This window comes from Trichosurus vulpecula, chromosome 1, assembly GCF_011100635.1.
Source record: "Trichosurus vulpecula isolate mTriVul1 chromosome 1, mTriVul1.pri, whole genome shotgun sequence".
In the NCBI taxonomy this organism is placed as follows: domain Eukaryota; kingdom Metazoa; phylum Chordata; class Mammalia; order Diprotodontia; family Phalangeridae; genus Trichosurus; species Trichosurus vulpecula.
This window is the reverse complement of record NC_050573.1, coordinates 83,287,001-83,313,236: the sequence shown is the minus strand read 5'-3', so window position 1 is coordinate 83,313,236 and position 26,236 is coordinate 83,287,001. Positions and strand designations below refer to the sequence as shown.

General features: G+C 38.4%; 1 protein-coding gene and 1 pseudogene across 1 annotated transcript in view; both read left to right on the top strand.

The window, feature by feature from the left end:
* The window catches only part of ARHGAP39 (Rho GTPase activating protein 39), a 283,264-nt gene that overhangs the window by 23,752 nt on the left and 233,276 nt on the right, over nt 1-26,236 (top strand). The gene's annotated exons all lie outside the window — the stretch shown is intronic.
* Nucleotides 3,922-5,081, top strand: LOC118853979 (annotated as a pseudogene).

Here is a 26,236-nt window from a genome sequence, read left to right as displayed (position 1 = left end):
TCATTTCATATCACTTAGATGCCTTCTGCCATTATCTCTTCCTTTACTACTGTCTCACAGGAAGAGATGTGCCACTTTTCTTTGCCAAGGCAAACCCCTCTATAGATACAAGTGATCACATTCCATCCTGTTTCTCCTAATCACCTCATCTTTCATTCCCAGTTTTATACTTGTTTATATCTCTCACCATCTACTGGCTGCTTCCCTAAACTGCCTACAAACGCATGTTGGTCCCATTGTCTCTATCATCCTCAGAATTCCTCAGTTGATCCATCTGTCCTTACTAGCTATTGTGCCATATCTCTTCTCTCTTTTGTGGTTAAAAACTCTTTTCCTTGGAGGTCTCATTAACTTCTCAAACTTTAGTTCTTACTTTCGTATGGGATGACTCCAAAATCTGTATTTCCTTAATGACAGCTGCTATTCTTTGTTTCCTATTTCAGGAATTAAAATGTTATCATCCTCATTTCTCATATCCAATCAAGTTTTATTGATTCTGCCTCTGAAATCTTTCCCTTCTCTCCCCTTTTCTCTGTTCCTACTTCTTCTACCTGCTTGAATTATTACAGTAGCCTAGTAATTAATCTTCCCAACTCCTTTATGCTCCATGTTCCTCTCCACTACCCTGACCCCCATTGTTTCCTTCTCAGCCTGCCAAAATGATTTTCTTTATTCCTGCATCTGGTATGTTACTCCTGTCTTCAGATCATTTCAGTGACTTATCGTCTACTGAATTGCTTAAATTCATTAAACTGAAATTCTTCACCATTCATAATGTAGTACCGTCTTATATTTCTAGCCTGATCTCATACAGTTCCTGTTTAGATGTTACATACTTTATCTCCTATTTGTTGTATTTGGTTTATCTGATCTACCTATGTGTTCCCTGTTCCTGGTATGTATCCTCTGTGCTGCAGTCGCTCCCCAGCCCCCATTGGAACATTTATGGAAATCCTCCCTTTATTTGTAGCCTACCTCAAATGTCATCTCTGCAGTGGCCAGATCATTAACCTTCTTTTGATATCATTTCTTCATTTGTAAAATGAAGCAGTTGGACTAGTTGAACTCTTGGGTTCTGCTGAAGCTAAAAGCTTACAATCCCTTTTTCAGACATCTCATCTGTTCACCCTTGAGAATAGAACTGTGTTCAACCTTGAGAATAGGAACTATGTCAGCTTTCATCTCTGTGTCTCTTGCATTTAATTCTGGTCCTTGAACTTTTATTTGTTGAAAGTACTCAAGGGTACTTATTATTTCCACTTTCTTCTGAACAACAAATACATAAATTTATAAAGTGTATAAATCCTCCCGATGAAGATTTTTAAGTTGATTTCTCTGGCCTGGCTTTAACTTTTTAAATAGTAATCAGCTCAAAGGCAAAGACAATTTTTTCTCTTATATCCCCATTTTAAGAAGTTCAAAATACATGAAAATCTATACTTAAAAACTGATATATCAGGCAATGAGTTTTAAAACAGTGTTTCTAAATAAGTTTTGCTTTATTTCAATAGGTAAAGTATCTGTGAATTTGTTGGTTTGTTAACTCTTTGCATTGACATAGACCATGACTTTTCTGTGCCTCAGCATACTACTCTTTCGACTTGCTGTGGCCAAGAAGAAGAAGAAGAAGGAAAAAAAAAATTCTCCACCAGGCTTATCAGAAGGACACTTTTTACACTTAATCTAGATTGGCCCAGAAATGGCAAGCACACGGCACAAAACTTAATGGCTTTCTACCCTGGTAGGACTTTCCAGAGGCATGTAAGTGGCACAATGCTGGGCTTGGCAGTCAGGAAGGCATAAGTTCAAAATTAGCCTCAGAAACTTCCTAGCTGTGTGACTCTGAGTAAATCACTTAACTTCTGTTTGCCCCAGTTTCCTCATCTGTAAAATGGGGATAATAAATAGCACCTCCCTTCAAGGATTGTTGTGAAGATCAAACAAGATTATATTTTTAAAGTACTTGGCTCAGTGCCTGCCACATAGTAGGTTCTAGAGAAATGTTGTTGTTATTGTTATCATTATTATTATTATTACAGAAATTGTTCTCAAAACCTATGTCAACTGAATACAATTTCTGTATTTTTCCAAAGAGTTAACTAAGACTCTGACAAGCTATTTGATTTGGCAACAGCTAGCTGTGTTTTCCTTGTCCTGAGAGTATGCTTTTCATCCCTTCCTAGAGGGCTCTAAGCTCTCCCAGTCCCTACCTGTTGCCTAATGGTTTTTCTCATTTCTTACCTGCCTTTGATTTCACCATCCACTTCTCAACCCATCCACAGCCCTTGTTCTTTTCCCTTTTCTTGTTTGGTACATAATTTTCTCACTGTTACAACATAGCCTTTCAGGCCCAGCTTAGAGGTTGTGTCATCTCTTTCGGCATCTTCACTGGTGCTACGTTATTTAATTTCCCTGTTTCCTTTTTAAAGACTTGTTACTCACAGAATTATAGACTCTTAGAATCCTGGAATCAGAAGGAACATCACAGGTAATGTAGGTCAGTTCTTATCTCATATATCAGAATACAAAATGGAGGCAGCATTTCAATCCAGCTTGTCTTTTTGTTTTTTCTTTCGTTTAGTGTTATACTGACTGCCTTTTAGATGAAAAGGGCCTTCTGTCTTTTTGTTTACAGTATTACTGTATGCTTACAGAGAGATCTTGGTCTTGGATTGTGATTGGGAAAGGGTGAGGAGAGTCCAGATAAACTTTCTTTTATCAGTGTTACAATGTTGCTACTCCTTCCTTTAAACAACTTTCTTGTAATCAGTTAGTTGTTACTCAGAGTAGTGGTTCATAATCTTTATTGTGTCTTGTACTCCTTTGGCAGTGTGGTAAAGACTATGGACCCCTTTTCAGAATAATTTTTTAAACAGATAAAATGAAGTCCATAGGATTACAAAGGGCACAGTGCATAGAGAGCCAGGTGTGGAGTCAGGAAGACTTTTCTTCCTGAGTTAAAATCTGGCCTCAGACACTTACTAGCTGTGTGACCCTGGGCAAGTCAGAAAATCATCTGGAGAAGGAAGTGGATAATCACTCCAGTATTGTTGCCAAGAAAATCCCAAATGGGGGTCAGGAAGAGTCAGACATGACAACCTAAGATTTCAAGGAACGCCAATTATATCAAAATATAATTATTAAAACATTTTAAAAATTTATAGACCCTAGGTTAAGAACCTCTTCTCTAAAGAGAACAGACACAAGATAATTGGACTTACATAGATTAAAAGATGTTGAAATAAAGTTTTTATTCAAAGATTTCATAAGGAGTGAATGAAAGAATGAATGAATGAGTGAAAAAACATGTATTAAATGCTTACTGGCTGCAAAGCATTGTGCTAAACACTGGAGATATGAAATATAGAGATAGTTACTCATCTCAAGAAGTTCACATTTGAATGTGGTAGAAAACAAATAGAGATATCAGCTTGCTAGTCAGCTGGAAAGCTCTAATAGTCTGTAGAGTGCAGTAGTAGAGCAGATAGGAATGTTTATTCTTTAACGTAATTTTTACTGATATAACCATATCTATCTTTAATAATGAACAGTGCCAAGGACTTGGTGGCACGAACTTTCTTTTCTGAGTCTTCAGTAGCTGTGGCTTCTCAGGAGATTGGGATTGACAATACTTGCTTATTTGTGTCAGTTCTTCATAGTTGGAGGTTGGTGGACTGAGGTAGTGGTGGTGGCTGACTTAGCTGGCACATGCTGCCTCTTGTCTCTTACTCAGGGTGCTTGCTTTGCTACTTCCCTGTAGGTGACAGTTGGTGGGGCTGGTTGTTCCCTTTACTGCAGAGATTGCTTCCTAGATGATGGCTTTAAGGGACTAATTTAGCAAATGGAAAATTTTCTTACTTTTTCCTCAGAAGAATAGTAAGGTGAGGGGGAAAGGACGTGGAAGGGAGGTGAAGGCGAAGGATGTGCACCAACCCAGGGGAGTTGAAGCTGCCCAGGTGGCTGGCTGGGCTCACACACACGGATGGATTGGATGGTGAGAGCTGGGTACTGCAGCCCTTCTGCCCAGGGTCCCTGGGTGGAGCAGTCAGTGGGGGCGGGGCAGGCAGCAGTAGCAGGGAGAACCCTGAGGCAGCCCTGGGGCCGTAGTCCTGATGCAGCCTGAGGTGCCAGACCTACATGGAAGATGAGGATGACCTGGAGGTCTTCAGCAAGGATGTCTCCCTAATGGACATGAACTCTTTAGTCCTTTGATGCTGACATCCCCTTTATCCATGATAAACGAATACAAGTTTAAAGACCAGCCAGACTCCAAGGATGTTTTTATCACAATTGATGATCCTGAAAGCCACACTACTGCAATTGAAACTTTCATCACCTACAGAGGTACAACTAAGACATCTCAGGGTGAGTTTGATTCTAGTGAATTTGAAGTTCGAAGATGTTACCAAGATTTCCTTTGGTTAAAGGGAAAACTGGAAGAAGCACATCCCACCCTCATTATTCTTCCTTTGCCAGAAAATTTTATAATGAAAGGCATGGTGGGATGGTTTAATGATAACTTCATTGAGACTTGAAGAAAGGCACTGCATAAATTCTTAAATCGAATTGCTGATCACCCAACTTTAACTTTTAATGAAGACTTTAAAGTGTTTCTTACTGCACAAGCCTGGGAACTCTCTGCACACAAGAAACAAGGTCCTGGATTGCTTAGCAGGATGGGGCAGACAGTCAGAGGTGTAGTACCCTTAGTGAGAGGAGGTAAAAACCGCCCAGAGGAGTTAACTGAAATGAATAATTATATGGGACCATTTAGCCAGGAGATAAACTTCATAGACAAAATATCTCATAGAATTTACAAGGAAGAAAAGGGGTATTTTGAGGAAATGAAGGAATATGGACCAGTCTACCCCTGGTGGTCAGCATAGGAAGAGGATATAGTTGACTCCCTGAAAGGTGTGGCCAGATGGAAACAAAACATTCAAAATGATATCAAGTTGGCATTTACAGCCATGGCAGAGAAAAATATCGGCTGCTATGAACAGTACTTTGCCACATGGGAGTCCTTCCTTACAACTCAAACTGACATTCTTCTGGAAGAAACATCTGCAGATAAACCTTGAGCATACCTAAGGACCTTTTGCCTAATCTTTGATGATATAGTACCTACCAACCAAAGACATTATGGGGTGGGCTGAGTTTAGTAGAACTGGGTCAAAAGGCAGCCACTGTCTCTGGAAAGCCAATAATCTGAAAACTCAGGTGCTCCAGGGTTCTCACCTGCATTTTGATCATGGTGTACATACATGTATAGAGCTTAGTGTTGATTCATTTATTCCAAAATTTTTGTCTGTAAGTACTTACATATGATAGTTGTTTTCTCACACATTCTGCAATTGGAATGTGACATTTTCAATAGGTTGTAAAGGTTCCATTGAATAAAAAAGTTTAATAAGAAAAAAAGAATAGTAAGGTGACTTTTTTGCATCCTCAGCTATACTCTCTGTACTAGACAACAACTGGAAGAAATCCTTGGCCCCAGAGGACAGAACTAGTATGAGCTCTTTTCTCAATATAAGGAAGAACTTTTAAGAGTTTCAGTTCTCCATAAGCCAGGACATATTATTTTAAGATGGAATAACCCGGGTGTAATAGATTCTGTGATTCTAGGTACCCAGAAAAATAGCTATATTAGAGCAGAGATAGATTCTAACAGAGGGCAGCCAGAGTGGTATAGTGGATGGAGTGCTGGGCTTGGAGTCAGGAAGACCTAAGTTCAAATCTGGCCTCAGACCCTTGCCAGCCATGTGACTCTAGGTAAGTCATTTATCCCTGTTTGCCTCAGTTTCCTCATCTGTAAAATGACCCAGAGAAGGAAATGGCAAACCACTCTAGTATCTTTGCCCAGAATACTCCAAATGAGTCATGAAGAGTCAGACACAACTGAAATGACTAAACAACGAAAGATATTTGCCTACCTGATTTTTCATACACACACACACACACACACACACACACCACACTTCTAAAAATTTAGTCAAGTCTATTGGATTGTTGCAGTAACCTTTAACCAGCCCTACCTCAATACCAATACATCCCCATACCAATACATCCTCCTCTCAGCTGCCAAGATGATTTTTGAAAGAGGTAGATTTGACTATGTCAACCCTTTGCTTAGTGAGTTCCAATGGCTCCTTGTTATCTTCAGAATTAAATATAAATTCATTTAGTTGCCATTCAAAAGCCTTCATAACTTGAACTCTTCCTATCTTTCCCAGTTGTGAAGGAGTGAGAGCATTTCCAAGCCTGATCCTACCTGCTCACTCTCTCCCTCTGTAGGTTGAAGTCTTCCCCTCCCTCCCCCCCCCCCCCCCAAGAGCAGAGGTAAAGCCTTTGTAACTTCTCTATAAATCTCTCTAGGCCAGCAGAGAGAAAGATGTTTCCCCTTTTGAGATCCTTCTCCCTTCCCAGCTCAGCCTACAGAGGTCCAAGGCTTTGCTGTCTGGCTGCCTGGCCCAAGCAGGAAGCTTGGAGCTGGAGGGATGTCCCTTACAGACTCCCACCCTAGAATTGTGTTTGTCCTTCATTTTTGAAGAAGACCATGACATCAGGAAAATGATGACATGACTTGCGGTTGACTTTGATTTGAATGAGGGAGGGCTGTTCAAGGTCACCAGCCTCACTTTCTCCTCCAGAGCCTTCTGGGTCCAGTGGCCAGATATTCATCAGGACAATTGGAGATGGCCCAGGATTGGTGAATGTAGTCAGTCCATCCACATACTTGACCAACATCAACCAATGTGGCCATTCCTGTAGAAGATCGTCTATCAATCTGGCAATCCATTTTACCTCTGGAGTGTTTCTTTACAAAAATAGGCATGAAAGTGAATACAGTAGTAATAATATTGCCCTGCTGTCTTCTGGTTTTTAAATTGATTCATTGACACTTTGGCTTCTCAAGCACTAGCTCCAAATTGCCCTCCCGTATTTTATTTTGTTAACCAAAAAAAATTTCACAAGTCCATGAGATATGCATGGGAACTAGACTGATTATAAGAGAAATGAACATGCATGTGGAACTCCAGATACAAGGTGTTCACAAGCCAAATAGAAACTTGAATATTTATGAAGTTGTAGCAAAGAGAGGAAGAGGAAGCAATGTCCTCCTAAAGGGGAATGTCATGGGAGGAGGGAAAGAGTTGTAGGGATGGGGAAAGGACTGATTCCCTCCCAGAGGGGAAGAGATACCATGAATAAGTAAGATGAACAAAGCAGCATTCTTTTCCTTTGGGAATTCTAGAGTATGAAGATATGGTGGTCTGCTTATCTAGAAGGGTCCCAATTGCACAGTTTCTCAGTCTGGTGCAGACTGTTTGGCACCTGCCTTGACTCCCAGGGACACACAGGGAGTCCAGCATGGGGTGTAGATAACAACATATGTCAGCTGGGGGTGGGGCGGGCTCCATTCTTGACTTGTTCAGGTTCTCCTACATACTCTGGGTCCTGTGTTTCTGGAAAATATGGCAATTCAAGAAGACAAGTTCAGGGGACCCCTTACCAGTTTTTAAGTTTTCCATCATTACAACTAACTGACAAGGAATTCCACTTCACTCATTAGCCTCTATTCAATAAGAAATATTTTTGCTCTTTTCATGTCTAGCATTGCAGCTCACCCCCTATGCACAATTTCTTCCTCTTTTTCTTTGTTTCTTTTGGCAGAGCTCTCCTTTCTAGCAAATGAACGTCTAGGAAAACCCCTTCACACTTGAGTTTGGTCTGGACAGGCCTGGAACAGATCCCTGAAAGCTTCCCTAGATCATGTCCTTTACTGTGTTGTCATTAGAGCAGAAATTGTTCTTCTGGTACTGCTCGTTTATTTTTTAGGTCAAGTCATTAAGGATTTAGAAAATGGCTATTCTATGCTAGCCACTGTTCAAAACTTCCAGGGATAGGAAGGAAGGAAAAATAGCACCTGCCCTCAAGAAGCTCACAGTGTAATTAATAGAGGATATAACATCAGCAGTTGTATCCAAATAAGCTCTATACATTAAAAGAAAATTCTTTCTTTGGGCTTTTGCCCTGATTAGTTTTGTAAAACTCAGGAAAAGAGAATTAAAAGGGGTTTATTAAAAGTAAATCAAAGTTGCAACACATTAAGGAGCTGATCATTGGAGATCAGCAAGGGATTCAAAATGTAATGAGGTAGACAATTTAGATAGGTTCAGGTCAGCAAAAGGGGATGTGCTATTACATCTCAGTTCCTCATCATTGGCCTGTACAGTGATGTTTTATAGGTACAAACAGGTAGGGGGTGACTTGCTATATAAGATAATAGCAGGTAATAAAAAGGCCTCAGACTGGGTAACATCTCTAATATTGATTGACAGGCAGGTCTGGGAACAGTGGGTCACTGAATTAGCATAACTTTCAATAATTCCCCAGTTTTGTGCTAACCGTATATATGGAAGTGATTACAACAGCACAAAAGATATATGGTTCAGCACCACATTTGGTCTTACGTTGCTTTTTTACCCTCAGCGGCATCATCCTGATGTCTGTTGCTTGTGCCACATTAGTGAATATAAGTTAAGGGACTTAAACTCACCACAGAAGATAAGAGTACTGTGACAAGATGTGTCACAAATTATAAACCCATGTTTCCATCAGTGTCATAAATTAAAATAAACTTAAATATACAGTCAAAATCTCATGTATCCCCCAAGGAGATAAACCTTGTTAAATAGGCTTAAACTAAGGCATCTTACAGATTAAGCCATTTAGAGGGCACACTATGTACTAATTTTAGAGGGGAGATGTACGTATCAGCAAAGTCAACAAGAAAACTCAGTAAACATAAATTGTTGTTGTGTTTTTCCTTTGTTCTCGAAGAGGACCACAACATCAGGGAAATGATGACATGACTTGCACTTGACTTTGATTTGAGTGAGAGAGGGCTGTGCAAGTTCACCAGCCTCATTTTCTCCTCCAGAGCCATCTGGGTCCAGTAGCATAATATTCATCAGGATGACTGGAGGTGGCCCAGGGTGCATTGGGAGACCTTGACCCTGTTGGGCTAAGGTCTTTACAGGTGCTCACTGTGAGTGAGGTAATGCCCATTCAGTTAATAGGTTTCTTTAAGAAGTTACCAGTAATCAAGGGATGGCTCCATTAATCAAAAACTCAAAAAAAAAAAAATCGAAACTGAGAGGGGAAGACCCTCAGGATTCCTGGCCAAAAGAGAAATAGTCACTGTTTAGTATTTACATTCAGTCTGTGCTAGGAGGGCAGGGACCTGTTGTCTAATCTATGAGCTCCAGAGTGAGGTGGGTTTAAGCCTTGGTTTTTGAGAAAGAAATCTAGCCAGTAAACCCAAAGTAAAGGGGGCAGCCTTTGGCCAAGCCATCAAAATTTTCGAGCAGAGGAGAGAAGTAAATGTAAATACCATGAAACAAAAGAGTAAAGCAATACAGTAATGATTGTTAATATTATATAACATCAGTCCCCTTTGTAACCTGGTAACCCACTCCCAATGTTCAATTAGTCAGCACATTTCAACTCGAGTCCCAGATGTCCCATGTAGTTATCTGGTCCTTGGAAACATGTTTTCTTGGACATTCTGAACTAGGCTTCCTTCTTCGGCAGCTCTGAAGTGGTCTCTTTCCAGTGGATTTTCTTGCCTGTTTCTAAGTCACTTGCAGGGATTCCTGGGTAATTCTACTAAAATCTGTGACTAACAAGACTTAATGCAGCTTAGTATAATCTCTTAAATTTGCTTGTCCCAGTACGTAGGTCATATGGTAAAAGCTAGCTCAAACATTATGGCTCTAATCCTGTTCACCCATAGTTCACATGAAACTTCAGAAAATTTCAGTTATTACATGTACCACTTGCTCTTTCTATCTTTCTTTATAATCATCAATGCAATATTATGTGTAAAATCGTGAACCCATTTTTTAGAACTTACTATCATAACATATTCAAGGCCTATAAATATAATCGCCTGACCTTGTTGCTTTGTCAGAATTTTCTCACTCTGCTGATTCTCCACTTTGGAAGAGGAGATGAACTAAGGACCTAATCCTATGCATGAATACCTCACCATCAGCACTGATTGTAAATAGATGCATTCTATTCCTAGGTTCAGTAGTTTCAGTTGTTAATCATGCTTAAATAGAATAGATATTACATCTTTAAGGTAACTTCTTGAGTAATTTACATGCACTTCAGGGTATGATCTATATACAGGTTTTAATCCCAGATTAAACAGCAAACCTAAACAAAACTTGATTTCCCATTTAGGGAACATAAGATATTATGAGTTACTCTCCACTAAGATAACTGATTGCAATGAAAAACAAAAATAGAAGTTCTTTAACCTCACAAATTAATAGATTTATATCTTTGTTTCATAAGTTTCTTTATCTTTAATTAGTCCATAAACATTCTGGAAGAATGAGATAATGCACTTATCAATCATGTGATCCTCACAACAACTCTAGGAGGTTCGTGCTCTTAGTTCATTTTCACCTTTACAGATCTGGAATCTGAGGTAAACAGATGAAGTCACACAGATAAAACATTTCTGAGACTGGAGTTTTTGGCTCAGTTTTTTCTAATCATGCATTTTCCAGCATTATTTTTTTTTCCTCTGCCTTAATGTAAAATACCAAATTATTTTTGCATTCAGTGCTGATTTACCATAATTATCTTAATGGGAGGTCACATTTCATTGAAAATGAGACCTTCCCCGCCCCCCCCCCCCCCCCACCAAAAAAAAAAAAAGAGACCACAGTATGATTTAGTTTCAGGTCAAAATCAAATCTGGACTTATTGCTAATGGTAGCATTTAGATTTCAGTTTATTCACGACCATTTACTACTAGCAGTTAAAATTATAGGCCAATTATTTTCAGTAAGTCAACTTCCAAAGATTTAAAGTAACAGTCTTGTGTTTTCACCCTTCTTTTAGGATCCATGAAACTTTTCTGAAACAGAAATAACCTCTGATAAATACTCCCTTCAAGGACAGAATCTTGGTATGCTATACCCAAGTTATTCACTGCTGCAAATATATTTGTATATTTTCCATATAATTTTGAATAACCAGTTAAGGTTTCTCATCTTTTTGGGTGGGGGGGAGGGCAGGGCAATTGGGGTCAAGTGACTTGCCCAAGGTCACACAGCTAGTAAGTATATCAAGTGTCTGAGGTCAGATTTGAACTCAGGTCCTCCTGACTCCAGGGCCGGCGCTCTACTCACCGTGCCACCTAGCTGCCCTGTTTCTCATCTTTCTTATCCGAAATGAAATGAAAAACTTTCTTCACTTTTCTCTTTCCGAATCTCCAAAACCTTCTATTCAGACAACAACTTTTCTTAATTTTTGACTCATTTTCTCTTCTCTCTAATTTCCTTAAACTTTGTCTCCTCCTTTCTTTTAAACTTATATTAAAGCCTTTCAAAACTACACCTGTCTTATTTCTTTCATATTCTGATGAGACATGTCCCTTACCAGTCATATATCCCCAACGGTGTATAGAACTAATCAGTGCATAGAGCGTCAAGACTATAGTCGGGAAGACTCTTCTTTGTGAGTTCAAATCTGGCCTCAAGACACTTCCTAGGTATATGATCCTAGGCAAGTCATTTAACCATGTTTGCTTCAGTTTCCTTGTCTGTAAAATGACCTAGAGAAGGAAATGGCAGACCACTCCAGTATCTTTGCCAAGAAGACCCCAAATGGGGCCACAACTGAACAACAACAGTGCTTAATTATGTTTCTCCCTTCCTCCTTTCCTTCCTCCTATGGGGTGTTCAAGGAGGACTAGCACCTCTGCTTATTTACTTTTGGTGTTTACCTTTTCACACAACTCTTACCTGTGGCTCCGAGAAACTGTAGCATATGCAGCAGCAACCCTCCTGGCAGATGGGCTAAACCAGGTTAAGGGTGATTAACAGACTGCAAACCTGTTGGTGAGTAAGGAGGATGTCTATTGTTCCAACAGCCATGAAGGCAGTTGAAGTAGACACTGTTGAACACGTAGAGCTTTGTCAGATATGGAAGATACCAAGGTCATCCACTGCATCCTGGGCCATCGCCAATCATGTTGACTTTGGTCTTGCCACTGGACTTCATTGACTCTGGAAGACAGAATGAGGCTGTAGACTTTGTGCAACTCTGCCTTACTTAAATCCAATTCATGCCTGAGTCAAGATATCACCCTGTCATCTCATTGGTCCTCTTTGAAAACAAAGGATGAACAACAGTTAACCATGGGTGTTCCACAGGGTTCTTTCCTGGGATCTCTTCTCTTCTCTCTCTGTGCTACTTTACTTCTTGATCTCATCAGTTCCCCTCTAATTAAACTCTGTGCTGATGGTTCTCAAATTTGCTTATCTAGTCCTAATCTCTCTAGTGCCTTCCCTCTGTTGATCATTTCCTATTTATCATATGTGTGTATATGTATGTATATATGATATCTATCTATCTATCTATATATGGAGGGAGGGAGAGAGAGAGAGAGAGAGAGAGAGTGCTTGTAAATACCTGTTTATGTGTTTTTCTCCCCTATTAGATTATGAGCTCCTTAAGATCATTGGACTCTTTTGCCTTTCTTTCTATCCCCAGCCCTTACCACAGTGTCTGCTTTACCACAGAAGCTACTTAATAAGTACTTATTGACTGACTAATTAGACCAACAATTCTCAAACCTTTTGGTCTTTGGGCTTTGCTGTCTCCTCACCTTTCTCCAAAGAACTTCTGTTTATGTGAATAATATTTGTCAGTATTTACTGTAGTAGAGATTTAAACATCTTAGTACTAGATAATAGTTTTGACTTTGGGGACCCCCTATAAACAACATATTGTTGGATTCTAGTCTCTAATCCATTCTGCTCTCTGCTTCTGTTTTGTAGGTGAGCTCATTCCATTTACATTCACAATTATGACTCATAACTGTGTTTTCCTCCATTGTATTTTCTTCTATTTCTTCTCTCTCTTTATCTGTCCTTCCTTATATTATGCTTCCCTTCTATTATCCCCTTCCCCTCCTTGTTCCAGAATGGGTCAAATAGATACACAACTGATATATATTCTTCCCTCTTTGAATGAATATCAATGAAAGTGGGGTTCAAACATCCCCTATTTTTCCTTGCACCATAGAAGCTCTTCTTTGAACACTTCTTTTATGTGAGAAAATTTTCCCCATTCTACCTCTTCTTTTGCCCTTCTCCTAATGCATCCCTCTTTCTCACCCCTCTGTTTTTTGGGAGATCCTTCCAACATAATAGACTCATACCCATGCCCTCTATGTAAACTCCTTTTAACTGCCCTAGTAATGATATAAAGTTCTTAGGAGGTACATGTATCATATTACTATATAGGAATGTAAACAGTTTGACTTTGTTGAATCCTTTTAATTACTCTTTTGTGTTTACCTTTTTGTACTTCTCTTAAGTCTTCTGTTTGAAATCAATTTTCCTACTCAACTCTGATCTTTTCATAAGGAATGCTTAGAAGTCGTCTATTTCATTAAATGTCTGTTTTTCCCCTGAAGGCTTTACTCTGTTCGATGGGCAATTTTAGCTCCTTTGCCTTCCAAAATATCATATTCCAAGTCCTCCATTCCTTTAACATGGAAGCTGCTAAATCTTGTGTGATCCTGATTGTGGTTCCATGACATTTGAAATATTTCTTTCTGGCTACTTACAGTAGTTTCTCCTTGACTTGAGAGCTCTGGAATTTGGCTGTAATATTCCTGGGAGTTTTCATTTTGGGATGTCTTTCAGGAGGTTATTGATGGTAACCTAGACAGCTGTGCCCACCTGAGCAGCCAGGGAGGAAACTAAAAATTTAGAGTACCTTTAAAATGTTTTCTGTTCTTAGTGGGAAGTAAAGGAGTGTGTTTAGGGTATGGGGAATGGTAGTGGAATAGTCATTAACTTTAGTGAACTGCAAGGTGTAAAATTCAGAAATGGTAATTGTGTGGAGAAGAATGCAGACTCAAAAGTGTTTTTGCTTATTTGTCCCTCATTTGGTCTGATTTCTTTGCAGAGCTACTCTTTACCACAGGATGGAAACTGATTATCTCTTGAGGTTCACTGTATCTCTTCCCCCAATATGTGAATGCATGAAAGAGCTTTTCATAATACAGAGGATTACTAAGATAAATATTTCTAGTCAATTTTGTGTGCTGGATTCGTTGGTTGGTTTGTTGTCCTTCGTTCTCAAAGAGGACCAAAATGACACCATTCTGCTAGAGTCAAGTTTCATTGTGTCCACCTGTGGCCGATCAGAAGGATATGAACTCAGAGTGCTCTACCACAAGTCGAGCACAAATAGTTCATGTGAACATTTGGGGTGGATACTCCAAATTGGTGCATCCGGTGTTACCTTTGAGCTGCCTTAATTCTGCTTTGCTCATAGAGCACAGCACCTTCTCTGATGTGCCATGCTGAGGGATCCTGTGCCAGTGTGTCCCATGTCACACAATCAATTCCAGAGTTCTTGAGAGAGACCTTGAGAGTGTCCCTGTATCCCTTTTTCTGACCACCATGTGAACACTTGCCCTGTGTGAGTTGTTGGTGCCTGATTTTCTGCTTGCAAACGATTGTGTGCATCAATTCTCTGCTTCTTGTTCTAACTTTGGCCTAACAGTTAACACCGAGAAAACACAGGTGCTCCATCCGCCACCACCACACCATCCATGTGTGGAACCATCAGTTATAGCAAATGGAGAAATTTTGAATGCTGTGGATAAGTTCACTTACCTTGGTAGTGTACTTTCCAGGAATGTACACATTGATAATGAGGTTAATGAACATATTGCCAGAGCTTTGGGAAGGAAAGTATGGCAGAGAAGAGGTATCAGACTGACTACCAAACTGAAGGTCTTCTTAGTAGTTGTGTTGACCTCATTGTTGTATGCCCGTGAAACCTGGACAGTCTACCAGCGCCATGCCAGGGAACTGAATCACTTCCATTTGAATTGTCTTAGGAAGATTCTGAAGATAACCTGGCAGGTTGAAGTGCCAGACGTTGAGGTCCTTACTGGAACTAAACTGCCAAGTGTTCAAACTCTGCTTCAGAGAGCGCAACTCCTATGGGCTGACCACATTGTTAGAATGCAAAACGTGGGCTTGCCAAAAAGACTATTTGCCTGCTGGAGCAGGAAAGCAAAACAGTGCTTTGCCTCAAGGAGCTTATATTCTAGGAGGAAGGGTGGGGTAGAGGGGTGGGGAATGTGGGGTCAGACAAGACTGGAGGTGGAGGTGGAGGTATATATCCAGCTACTTCTCTTGTAGGACCCTCTTCCAAAAACTAAGGACTATTTTTTGAGTCGCAAGTTTTTGCAGGGTTAGGAAAGAAAACTAATGAGATAGAGAATAAAATAATATTTTTTAATCCACTGATTACCCTGTTATTGCATTTAAATTATTTCGTGAGTTCTGGCAGTTGTAGTCCATACATCCTTATGATTTCAGCTATGACATTTGTTAAAACCAATCATTGAAATTATCTGAACTTAGAACTGGACCTTGAATTGTATCATGAGTTAAGGTTTTTAAAACTAATGAAGTATATTTAATCACATGGCTCTTACAAAATTATTTTCAATAATGAGCATTATTATGATAATGTTAAAATGCATTATTTTTAAAACATTATTTCATCTTTAGTCCTTTTTAAATATTTTTTTTGTATGTTTTATATATATAAAGAAACCTATAATGCTGTTATTATACAGAACTCCCTGGTGTCAAAACTCTGTCTACCAGTGCAGGTTGGCATCTTCTCTCGGAGAGTTACTTAGACCAAATATGTCTATATTATAATATCTATGCAGGATGTCATGGTGAGAGAGCCAGTCTCAGTGCCACATACATGTAGGTTCACAACCAGCATCTGACACATTTGGTATAGGTAACTCTTCAAGAGAAGGTACCAACCTGCATTGGTAGGAGTTTCCACACACACACACACACACACACACACACACGTATATATGTGTATATATTTGCATATATCCATATATGCTCTATGCATATGTGTGTTTCTATCTGTCTGTTTCTGTGAAGTGTACTTGTAAGTTTTTTATTAATTGGGATAGGTGATCACAAAAGCTTAGTTTGAAAATCCTTAAAGGGAGATTGTAGCTTGAGAAATGATTGTCCCACTTAGTCCTTCAGAAATTGTGTGGTTGGTATGTTCTGCACAGTACCAATTTTCTTTTAAGTGATAGAGAAAGGGGAATATATGGGAAGGTTTTATGGAGGCTAGCAGTTGTTCCGTTAGCGCAACTTCTTCTTTGGCACCCATTTGTATTCGTTTGAGGACTTTGCTTTTCTCACATCCTGCCACTTGTTGTGGCAGAAGACTGGGGAGGGGGTGTCCCACAAAGATCTGGGATTATAATATCAATTTTGAGTAGGTGGATTTTTTTTAATTTTTAATTTTTTTTTAACCAACAAAGCTGTTTCCCCTGTTTCTTGGACAGAGTTTTTCTTTAACATGTCTTGTTTTCTTGCGTTAATGGTTTCCAGGTCTCCAGACTTCCCTAAATGTTCTATGCCTTATTTCTGGTAGCTAAGATGTCAGATTTGGAGATCAGTACTGACCTCCTCAAGAGATGGTAAACTCCTTTTTGACATTCTTGTGTGGACTCCCAGGGTGATTATCCATTTTTTCTTCAAATGTGAGTCAGCTGCCTTCTAACTCACTGCAGAGAGATCAGTTCCAACCTTTATTTAACACTTCCTAAATAGAGGGTTGCACAGCATCCCTGAAAATTCAATTAATCCCCAGTTACGAAAGGTGGTTTGAAATTGAGAAACCTGGATTTTAATCATGGCCTTAACATTTTTTAGATATGTGACCATAGTAATCCACTTTACCTCTGAATCTGAATTTTCTCATCTATGAAAGGGAAAAATAATGCTTGCATTCTATACCTAATAAGGTTGCTGTGAGGAAAGTGGTTTGTAAAATTTAAAACACTATATAAATATGGAGTAGTTTACTATTACTGTCATCATCAGTATTATTTATAGACAACCTTGTGCCAGTGTGTTTAATTAACTTTTGTAGTCTTGAGGTATAAATCTCATCATATCATAGATTGTTGGGTTTTGAGATCGTCTATTTCACCTCTTTGATTTTACAGTTGAGGGAAATAAAAGAAGACTCAGAGAGGTAAAGAAACATTGTTAGTAATAAAAAGTAATTCATTTGTATATGCCTTAAAGTTTCACAAAACATTTTCTTCATAACCCAAAGATATTCAAATCCAAATCCTCTGCCAAGGAGTTGCTCCCTTTATATTATCACTGAGGAATGCTCATTCCCATGAGGACAGAACCAAGTGTCTCTTAGGTGCAAGTCACTGGGAATTGAATTAGAGTTCCTTTTCTACTTAATAGTAAGACAATAAGGCAGATTTTCTCCCATCTCCCATTTTTGGAAATCCTAAGTAGTCTGTGTTGTTTTGAGAAACAATTTACAAGGCTTTTACTTGTTCCTTGACCAGTCTAGGATCAACTTCCTGCACCAATACTTGCTGTATCCTCTTTCAAGCTATAGTGCCCAGCCAGTAACAGATCAGCATTATTGTATATATTGGCTGTTAGCTTCACCAGATTTTTCTGATTATAAAACTAATATGGATATAAAATTAGCATTTTAAAACTTGGACCACTTTAGCCATAACATTTGTTGTAACATTATGTACAAAACAGTGAGCCTAAAAGTCTTATTAATTCTGAAGTTCTGCTTGCTTGACTAATGATGGTTTTCACAAAAGTTGCTTTGTATTGACATGATGATAATGGAATGGTCACTTCCCTCCTAAGCTTTGGGTTTGTGACTTGTATGTTCTTCATAGGTCATAGTTCAGATTTTTTCATGCCCTTCTCACATCTAATATAGTTGTTTTTGTTGTTTAGTCATCTTTCAGTCACGTCCAGCTCTTCGTAACCCCATTTTGGGTTTTCTTGGTAAAGATACTGGAGTAGTTTGCATTTCCTTCTCAAGTTCGTTTTACAGATGAGGAAACTGAGGCAAACAGGGTTAAATGACTTGTCAGGGTCAGATAGCTAATAAGTATCTGAGGCTAGATTTGAGCTCAGGTCCTTTTGACTCCAGGTCTGTTATTCTATCCACTGTGCCACCTAGCTGCCTCTTTGTTGTTTATTTCTCCTGGTAACTTATTTAACTTTTCATTGAAGAATTTGTATACCATAGCATTCATCATATTTGTCAATATGTTTAGCATTAAGACTAATTCATTGTCTGGCATCTGTTAGCAAATTACAGTTTATCTGTTTTAATCAGATCTATTTTTGCTATTACTTTGTCTGAGGTCATGATTACTATACCCTTTTTACTTTATCTGAAGCATAATAGATTTCTGTTCTAGCCTCTTTTTAAATTCTGTGTGTATTTTTCTCTGTTTCAAGAGTGTTGCTTTCAAACAACAAATGATTAAATTTTGATTTCTAATTCATTCTGCTATCTTCTTCTGTTTTATGGGTGAATTAATCTCATTCACGTGCACAGTTGTAATTTCTAGTTGTTTCTTTCCCCTCATCCTATTTTCTTATATTTCCTTCTCTCTTTTCTTCACCATTACCTTTAGGTGTTTGTTTTAGTTCTGACTAGTGCTTTCCTTAATCTGTCTTCCTTATAACTTACTCTCTTTTCCTTAACTCCTTTCTTTTCCATCTGTGTTTGAATGTCATATTTTCATCTCTCTGAACTTTTCATCAGGAATTCATGGATGTCTTTTCTTTCATTAAAAATCCATTTTTTCCCTCTACAGGATTGTACTCATTTTTTCTGGGAAAATTATTTTTGGTTTTGCGTCTAGATCTTTTGCCTTCTGGAATATCATATTCCAATTTCTTTATTGTGTTGGATGATAAGTTTTGTGTGATGCTGACTGTGACTTGGTACTTATATTCTTTTTTCTTTGACCTAGAAGCTCTGGATTTTGACTATAACATTCCTAGGAGTTTTCATTTTGAGGATCCTTTCAGGAGAAGATCAACTAATTTTTTCTGTTTTTCCTTTTCCTTCCCTCCGTCTTTCAAGTTCTTAGTATAGTGCCTGGTATATAGTAAGTGCTTAATAAATGCTTGTTGACTGCTTCTATTTGATACTTTTTGCCATCTCCTACTCTTAGACATTATGGATTTTCTTGGCATTGATCTCACCTGGTTTGCCTTCTACCTTCAGCGTCACTTTTTTTTTTTTGGGCAGGGCAGTTGGGGTTAAATGACTTGCCCAAGGTCACACAGCTAGTACATGTGTCAAGTGTCTGAGGCCAGATTTGAACTCAGGTCCTCCTAACTCCAGGGCCAGTGCTTTACTCACTGCACCACCTAGCTGCCCCTCAGGGTCACTCTTGACCATTCTTTTGTTAGATCATCCATTATCTGTATCTCAGCTCCATTTGTGTGTATACCCCCGAGCTTTGTCCTGGGCCCTTTTGTTTTTTCTTTTAATATTTAATATATTTTGTTTTCCCCCCAATTACATGATAAAACTTTTTTAACATTGGGATTTTTTTTTTAAGTTTTGTGTTCCAAATTCTCTTCACCCCCTCCCCCTTCCCTGAGATGGTAAACAATCAGATATAAGTTATGTATGTGCATTGATTTAAAACATTTCTGTATTAGTCGTTTTGTGCAAGAAGTCTCAAATAAAAGAAAAAGAATGAAAAAAGTGAAAAATAGCATGCTTCAGTCTATATTCAAACAATATCAGTTTTTTCTCTGGAGGTAGAAAGTACACTTTGTCATTAGTCCTTTGGGATTGTCTTAGATCATCGTATTGCTGTGAATAGCTGTTATTCATAGTTCTTTGCTGTACGGTATTTGCTATTAATGTGTATAGTGTTGTCCTGGTTCTACTGACTTCACTCTGCATCAGTTCATTTAAGTCTTTTTAGATTTTTCTGAAATCATCCTGCTTATCATTTCTTATAGCACAATAATATTCCATTGCAATCATATACCACAGTTTGCCTAACCATTCCCCAAATGATGGGCATCCTTTCAATTTTTAATTCTTAGCCACTGCTAAAAGAACTGCTATAAATATTTTTGTACAAATAGGTCCTTTTCCCTTAAAAAAAATTTTTTTTGAGGTGTTGATGGATCAAAGGGTATGCATACTTTTTATAGCCCATTAGACATAGTTCCAAATTGCTCTCCAGAATGGTTCAGAATCATTTCACAACTCCACGAACAGTGCATTAGTCTCCCAATTTTTCCACGTTCCCTTCATTATTTGTCATTTTCCTTTTCTGTCGTATTAGCCAACTTGATAGGTGTAAGGTGGTACTCCTGAGTTTTAATGTGCATTTCTCTAATCAGTAGTGATATAGGGCATTTTTTTCCAAATGACTATAGATATCTTTGATTTCTTCTTCTGAAAACTGCCTGTTCGTGTCATTTCATCATTTATCAATTGAGGACTGACTTGTATTTTTATAAATTTGACTCAATTCTCTATATATTTTGGAAATGAGGCCTTTATCAGAGATACTTGTTGCAAATATTTTGTCCTAGTTTTCTGCTTTCCTTTTAATTTTGTTTCATTGTTTGTTTTTGTTTGTGCAAAGACTTTTGAATTTTATATAACCAGAATTATGTGTGATGCTCTCTATATTTTCTTTGGTTCTAAATTCTTCCCTTATTCAAAGGTCTGACAGATAAACCATTCCATGCTCTCCTGATTTGCTTATGGTATCACCCTTTGTGTGTAAGTTGTGCCCATTTTGGTCTTTTCTTGGTATACTGTATGAGATGTTGGTCTATACATACTTTCTGCCATAGTATTTCTCAGTTTTCCTTGATCCCTCTGCTCTCCTCTTCTCTCCCCTCTCCTCCCTCCTCCCCTCTCTTTCTTCCCATTCTGTTTCCCTCTCTCTTTCTCATCAATTTCAGAGTTCAACTATGGCCTCTATGTTGATAATGGGGAAAGAAATAGACATTTATAGAGTTCCCTTTTGAGCTAGGCTTCATGTTAAATGCTTTTACAAGCAATATCTAATTTCATCCTCACAAAAACCCTGCAAGATAGGTGCTATTATTATCCCCATTTTTACAGTAGAGTAAACTAGGTGACTTACTTGCCCAGGGTTACACAGCTTTTAAGTGTCTGAGTCTGGATTTGATTTCAGGTCTTCCTGACTTCAGGCTCGGTGCTGTATCTACTGTGCTACCTAACTGCCTCTGATAACTCCCAGTTCTTATATCCATTGCCACTTTATCTCCTGAACTCTAGTCTTGCATCTCCAGCTGGCTATTAGACATTCAAATGAAGGTCTCATAGTTTTCTCAATCTCAGCATGTCTAAAGTACAGCGTATTATCTTTCTCCAGAACTTTTCCATTTCTAACTTACTCCTTTCTGTTGAGGGCACTACCATCTTTCTGGTCACCAAAGTCCCCTACCTGGGAGTTTACTTATTCCTCACATTCAGTCAGTTGCCAAATCTTGTTGGTTCTTCTGGCTTTGCACCTGCTAAGCGTTTGATAAATGCTTCATTTGTTCATTCATTCATTTATTTGTAGTAACTTTCTTGACTATAGTATTCTTTCCAGTGCTGCCCTAACACCAGTCATACAGCTGTCACCCACGTTCATGTCCATATCGTGTCCTGGAGTCTTTCAGTAGCCTTTTATTTGGTTTCCCACCCTCTTATTTCTTATCTTGAAACCATCATCTCACCAAATTTATTTTCCTAAAGGAGAAATCTGACTCTATCACCCACTCTACTGCTCAAATCTTGAATGCCTATCTCTTGCCTTTTGGATAAAATACAGATTCTTCTTTTTGTCCTTTAAAGTACTTCATAATCTAGTGTAGCCTACCTTTTCCATATCCCAAAATTTTCAGGCTTATCCTTTCTTCTCCTCCATGTACTTTATGTTACAGCCAAACTGGCTTTCCTACTATCGCCCCATACATGATGTTCCAGTGTCCATTTCTGTGTCTCTGCATAGGTTTATCCCAGTGACTAATATGTATCTTCCTTTTCATCCCTCATTTACAGAACCCCTAGCTTCTTTCAGAGCTCAGCTCATGTCATACCTTTTGTGTAGTTTACCATGGATCACCTTGATTATTAGTAGAAATTACTATGTGTATATATTGTATTTAACTTTCTATGCACATTTTATTTCCCCTCAGTATATTATATGTGCCTTATGACAGGGATTGTTTTTGTTAGTTATAAAAACAAAACAGTTTTTGTTTTTCTTTTCCTCTTCTCACACAGTTTCTCTTGTATGTGTCATGTTCTTAGTAAGTACTCATTGAATAAACTGAATGAAAGCTTGGATGTCTGTCATTTCAGTCAGAGAGAATATTCTAAGCATGTATGGAGAGATGGAAGAGTTCTTGGCCTTTTTTGGTGAATGATGATTTCTAGTTTGGCTTGATAGTTGGGAAAATTATATTGGGTTCAGTTTACGACAAAGTGGGATGTCTAGCCATATTGATCACAGATTGAGCTCTAAACCATAAGTGGAAATTTAGTTGTAATGGAAAGTATAGTAGACCTGAACTCAGATGACCTGGTTTCAGGTGTCAGCTCTGACACTAATTTTGTGACCTTGTCAAAGCCACTACTCCAAGGCTTAGTTTCCCCATCTGCAAAATTGCTGTAATACTACTTGGACTACAGTCTCTGCAATGTTGATGTGTGAAGAATTCTTTGTAAACTTCAAAGTCTTAAGCGAATATGGGGTTTTCTCTTAGTTATATTTGGGACAAATATGGGGTTTTCTCTTAGTTATATTTGGGACATGGCTATCAACCACTTTTGGTTTTGCCCATGACTCCTGGGGAGAAAAGTGGGCATCTGGGACCTGGAAATGCATGCAGCATAAAGGGAAAGCCAACTGCCTGCTATTCCTGTGTTGCAGACTGACAAACAGCTGTTCTCCATTCCAGAAGTTTACTCTTGATGGTGATGATGATTTGTGGGGTGACCAAGAGACCTTCCCACACCATGTACACATACCATTTGTTTTCTGATTTGCAGTTGCTCCTCCCAGAGGGATCTTATTTTGACTCTGCTAACCTCGCACAGTTGGTCTGAAACCTTTACTCAGAAAGAGGGACTTTCTGATTAAATGAACTAGAGATGCTTACTCTGAATAAGAAAAAATTTACAGAAGACAGTATAGATGTTTTAAGGTATTTGAAAGAATATCCTGTGAAAGAGGGAATGCAGTTGTTTTGTGTGGCCCCAGAGGTCACAGCTGGGAGCACTGGGAGGAATTACAGGGAGGTAGGTTTTGGTTCAAGATAAGAAAGCACTTAAAAGGTTATAGCAGAAAGAACACTGGATTTTCAGTTAGAAGTACTGGATTTGAGCCATGGCTCTGCTACTTAGTACTTGTGTGACATTAGGAAAGTTACTTCAAAAACCTGGACCTCTGTTTTATCATCTATAAAATGAGCAGGTTAGACTAAAAAAAATAAGGTTCTTTCTGTCTTAGGAACCTAGAGATGAGCAAAAACAGTTGAATAGACTCTTCAACAAGATATAGGGAGCTTGCTGTCATTGAAAGTATGCAAGTAGAGGCAGGTTAGCACTTGTTTGGGCTATTGTAGATTACATTCCTACTTCAAGTGGGTCTTGGAACTGGATGCTTTCTGAGACTCCTTACTTTAGGTGTCATAATTTATTCTTTCTGTATTACTTACAAGGCTTATCTAGTTGCTTCTGTTGTTTCTTAGCCATGTGTTAATATATGTCACAGTCCTTGAAGGCCCAGAATTAATTATACTAATGAGACCTCAAAGCCTTCCAGGCTCCCTGCTTCTAGATAGTTCTTCTTTTAAAGTATTTCACTATAGTTTTTTTAATCTTATTATTTAAAATGTGTAAAACTGTAGTTTATGTAACCTTTTCTGTATTTGTAATTTTTTTCTTTGGTTGTTCATAAAGGCTTTTTGAACAGTGAACAAAGGAAAATTGGTTCAAGTATCTCCCATTCTATTTCTTTCCTAATGTCTAACTTAAATATTTATACTTTTGCTATTTAAACTGCTTTTCTGCTGTTAGTGGAAGTGAGAACAGTCTCTTACTCATTTGTACAGGCCTCTTCCCAGATTTCCCACCTTGAAACTGATCCATCCTAAATTTCTATGGCTTTTCCTAGCTTTTTCCCTCTCTCCCTAATTGAATTATTTTTTGTTGCTCTCCTTTGGGCAGACTGAATAGCTCTAGAACTCAGTGTTATTACCCATAAATCAAGTAAATCCGCTTTTAACTTTAATCAGAATGTAAATTTTTAGCTTCCTTGGCTTATGGCTTATCCTGGAAGAAAATGTTATGTGGAAGCCAGAAGTTAGGCAAATTAAGACTTAGAAAGCATTTTCTAAACCTCATATCAGAGAACCATGTAACACTGCAGAAAGCCTTATAACAAAATCTGTCAGCATCTTGACCCTTCTTATATGTCATATTGTAGCCATTTTCCTTGACTTAGGTAGGCTCACTTAGCATTAGTTTTCTGGGGCTATATGTGTTGTTAGGGGATAAGATCTATAAATGGGAATTAAAGTGTCATCTTCAGCATCATAGACAGTGTTGCATGAATAAAACCAGTCTGCCAAAGTCCTTTCAATTATAAAACTGAAAATATTATGTAGAAAATAGGACTTCTTCAGTTTTAGGATGTTACACATATGCGTCTCACACTAGGAGTTGTTAATTCTTGATGGCCCAAACCTAGAGTGACCCTTTGAATCTCATTTTAAACATTAACATTCATGAAATAATTCTCTCCTGTGTAAGTGTTCAGAGTGATGGCTTAAAAACCAGAATGAGAAATTGTGTTGATAAGCCTTTTGGACTGATCATGCTAATCTTGTGATTTTTTTCTGCAACTCTCTAAAGTGCCACAGCTGAGTCAAATCGACAACTTAATTTTTCATGGCATTTGTAGTATAGCAGCAGACTAAAAGATTTAGCAAATGTTTAGAAATAGGTTCAAAATCCTAAATCTTGTGGAAAACACATAATTTGTATTACAAAGTAGTTTTGAGGTACAAATTTAAGGCTATTTGACTATCTTCTCTAAAGTCGAATGTTTTCAATAACTGTATGGCGTATCTGGGCCTGGAATCTGGAAGACTCATCTTCATGAGTTTAAATCTAGCCTCAGATACTTTAGCTGTGTGGTCCTGGGCAAGTCACTCAACTCATACTTGCCTCAGTTTCCTCATCTATGAAATGAGCTAAAGAAGGAAATGGCAAACCACTCCAGTGTCTTTGCAAAGAGAATCCTAAATGGAATCCCAAAGATTTGGACATGACCAAAAATGACAGAAAGCAATGTTTTATCCATACCTGTTACCACCAATAGACTTCTTGTTACCTTGTAGTGTAATGAGTAGAGCTTAATTAATTACTTTGTTTTAGTGTGGTGGTATATGTCTGTGATTAGTCAAGTATTTATTAAACATTTACTATATGTCAGGCACCATGCTAAGTTCTAGGAATACAAAGAAAGGCAAAAAGCATTCCCTATCCTTGAGGAACTCACAGTCTAAGGGAGACCATTTGCAAGCAGATATGTTTAATCAAGCTATATATAAGATAATTGGAAATAATTAATGGAAGGCACAAGAGTCAAGAGAGATTAGAAAAACTTTCCTATAAAAAGTAGGATTTTAGCTGGGACTTGAAGGAAGCCAGGTATATGTTAGGGAGAGTTAGTTTATGAAAGGCTTTGAATGCCAAAGAGAAAATTTTGATATTTGATTCTGGAGAGGCCACAAAGCCACCAGAGTTTATTGAGGAGAAGAGTAACATTGTCAGATCTACACTTTCAGAAGACAACTTAGATGCCCACCGGGAGAGACTTGTAGTAGTCAGACCAACTAAGAGGCCATTGCAATACTCCAGGTGTATATGATGGGGGCCTGCGCTAGAGTGGAGTGGTCTTATCAGAAGAGAGAGAGAGGTGGTATAGTTGAGAAATGTTACAAAGATTAAATTGATAGAATTTGGCAACAGGGGGGTGTGAGATAGTAAGGATTTGAGTATGAAACCTAGACCTAGTGTAACTAAGGTGGATTTTAGTGTGTGTAAGGTTAATTTTTGTTATTCTTTCTTATAGTTTAGTTCTCAGGATCCATAGCAATAACAATCCCTTGTTCCCAGGCGTTAGATATAAGTTCTCACGATCATGGCTCGAAACATCACCATGCTTGCGCAGCATCCTGTAATGATAAATAGTATAAATATTTGTTCTTTAAAT